The sequence below is a fragment of the Morone saxatilis genome, unplaced genomic scaffold (genome assembly GCF_004916995.1).
Source record: "Morone saxatilis isolate NCDOM2014 unplaced genomic scaffold, NCSU_SB_2.0 Contig16, whole genome shotgun sequence".
In the NCBI taxonomy this organism is placed as follows: domain Eukaryota; kingdom Metazoa; phylum Chordata; class Actinopteri; family Moronidae; genus Morone; species Morone saxatilis.
This window is the reverse complement of record NW_023339718.1, coordinates 25,291,715-25,295,158: the sequence shown is the minus strand read 5'-3', so window position 1 is coordinate 25,295,158 and position 3,444 is coordinate 25,291,715.

Here is a 3,444-nt window from a genome sequence, read left to right as displayed (position 1 = left end):
AGTGTACAAAACATTCAAGTAGCAGCTTCACATTTTTAGCCGCCCCTGACTGCCGCTTTCACCGGTTAATATGACAAAACTTTGTTAGCAGGAGGTCATCTCTGCTGGTGCTAATTAATGTTAATTCTGTGAGAAAATTGATGACAGGCCAAATAACACTTGTCTGTTATCTAGTTAAAGTGATTGTGAGGGAAGAAGCTCCACTCCAACACGCCTGAGTGTACTCTCACAACGCTAAAAGAGTGAAACCAACGTCAATTTTAAACTTCCAGTCACATGCCATCTGTAATTTAGGCACATAAACATAATAGTTTTCATTTAGGAGCTTTATTATGTGGATGAAGACGCACATGACAAAAAAATTTAGTGGCTGCAACTATTTTATTGTGTCAGATATATATTTTATCAACATTTAGGTAAGCATTGGATCAAACTGCATCGGCAGATATTTAGTATAAGTATATGATACATGCAGCATGTAAATCTTCAATTTAAGAAGAATGTTTGGAATCTGTCCTCAATAACTGGTTTAATAAATATATAAAAGGCCAAAATTGTAGACAACTAATTTTCTGTTCATGAATTAATCCACTTTTTTTTCACAACACTCATCTCACAGTAGAATCAGGAAGGGGTGTTGTGAACTACTTTTAAATAAATATTTGGTCTGTACAAACATTGACCCACTTGTTGCAAGCCAACTAAATTTCACTGAAACCTGTTGACAACTTTCTGAGATATACTGCTACCAAACAGACAAACCGTCATTAAACCATAGCGCACATAGCCGGGTCCTAAAGGTTGGGTGGGGTGGCCAGATAAGTGCCCAAACACTGATAAACAGCAGACAATGCAGACGGTCCTGACAACCACAAACAAAACACAAGCTGCTTTATTTCCTCAAAGTGTTTAAGGTTCAACTGGAATGTTGTGTTTGGTCTTTCTCCTCGATCGGCCTTCTAACTCACATCCAATCTAATGTAGTTTCACACTATAATAGATGCTGCAAAATAAAGTGCAGTAATTAATTACAACTAAAATATCGACAAAAAAGCCATTTTGTCTTGTGATATTCTAAAAACAATAGAAAAGGGTGTTGGCTGTCTTTTTCTTACTACAATAGCTCTGTGTTTGGGTCGTGCCTTTTTCTTTTTCACTATCAATAAGAACAAAATGGCAAAACTAGTCAAAACAAAACAAAGGAAAGCTTGTCTTCCATGTTTTTGTGTTGATCCTATTCTGGTAGTATTTAAGGGAGGCAGAGTCCCTGAGGCCACAATGTAAGCTAAAACACTACTTACAACATGTGACAGTCAGTTGACTCTCCAGTGAATTCATAGTTCACTTGTGTTTGTGTGTTTTCTAAATGATGTCCATTATCCATGAATTTAAACCTACCTGCATGTAATGATGATTACACGAGGCACAAATCGATGCTACAGATATTATAGATAGAGTAAAAATAGATTTTTTTATAATCCACACCCTCTTAAATTAATAAAATCTGTGAAAAAAAAGTGAGAAAATCATATTGTAAACTCATCATGAATTGTATCAGAATGTGTCAATATATATATTATATCAGTACACAGTAGTTTATGGTTAGCTTCTCAAGCGTATTGTCCCTGTGGGGTGCTCTGGTAGCTCACCTGCCAGAGCTGGCACCCCATGTAGTAAGGCTGAGTCCTCGCTGAAAAAAAGGGTATTGTCCTTGTTTTCTTTTCCCATATGTATGCACATTTAGAGCAACATGGCACAAATACCTTGTACGTGTACACACACCTGACCAATAAAACTGACTGATTGTGATACGTTTATAAATAAAGTTTCCCTTGCTTACATATTTCCCCTTTTATCTTTGATGTCTTCCGTTTCTATTTCCAGCAATGACAGACAGCGTATCATTAAAATTTCATCTCATCTAATAAGGTCACTTCGTACACCATCTGAAAGGTCACATCATGTTGACTGACAAGGCTGCTGAGTACACACACACACACACACCGTGAAGGAGAAATGCCAGAATATATAAGGTTAATAAAATTCAATCAATTCAGAACTGAACATGCCCCTCACCAGATCAAATCTTGGGCTCACAGAGTACATTTGATTATGTACAGCACAACCAAAAGACGCTGTTGGATGCCATCGCCGTGGTAACTGATGCCAAGCGGCAAGTGAGAGGAACTTGAGATGTGAGCGGGGGGTCTGGTTAGAGAAGAGGCAGGGGGCCGGCGGCCAATCAACCCTGTGCGTTACCACGTCAACATGGTCACAGCGTGGAGGCCGATGTGGTAAAAAAAAAAAAGTGATTTGCAACTTCTTTGTAACGAAGTACTGGTTGCAATGTTGTTGCACTACTGCAGGAATCTATCAAACTGTCAGCAAGCAATTACTGAAACTGTGGATGACCTTGTCTTTGGCTGTTTGGTTACAGTGGATGTTGCTATCTATTTATTTTAAAAAAAGATCACAGCGGAAGTGTACAAGAGGCTCGGTGAATATACAGAAGACAAATGTCAAGACATAGATAAGATCTGCTATCACAGCTGAGATGATTCAAGATTTCAAGACTCACCACAGTTGCATGTCAACCTGTCATTTTGTACAAAGTACATGGTGCAGTCTCTCCTCTGTACATGAAGTGCCACTCAAACTTAGAGATGTGCATTTCCGGTGTTTCAGGGAGCAGACACAGACGTAAAGATTCTAGGCCTTTGCCCAAAACTTTGCAAAATGCAGCAACAACCCTTCAGTATTATTCGGGTTAATGTGTCTTTAATAATGACTTTGAGCAATGTCACTAAAACTTGAGTACCTGGAATATAGCCGCACTCCTGTAAAGTAATCCTATGTTATTGTTGTATGTGTGACTGCCAGTAACGAGAGACACTGAGGGCTTTCTCCACGTCAGTGACCTTCAATCTCAACACTTAATACGCAGCAACGGAGTGTATTCTCATTACTACATACAGTGAATCTCTCTGTCAAGCTTTGAACCAATGTAGATTGTTTTCAACTATCCGTGCAGCCGCATGTGTGTGTGTGTGTGTGGTTGCCAAACCCTCCCACCTCGCCAGCCAAGCCTACTAAGACACGCCGCAGAGCCGTTTCTTGGCCAAATGTCCCACAGCGCCGTGCACCACCACTACAGCTGAGACTCTTATTCTGTTGAGGTGCATTCAGTGAGACAAAATCACACAAGCATAAACAAAGTTCAGCGAAATGTTACAGTCGGATACTGATGCTACTACAGAGACAGAAAGACAATCAGTGATTCCTCCGTGTGCTGAGATATNNTGTGTGTGTGTGTGAGTCTACTGTCTGTGCCCTTGAGACGAGATGCCTGAGAAAGGAAAAATATATCCCTACGGGGGATGGCGTCAGTGTGTGTACGTCCTCCTGAGAGAGGGAGTGTGTGAGTGCGTGTGCGTGTGTGTGTGT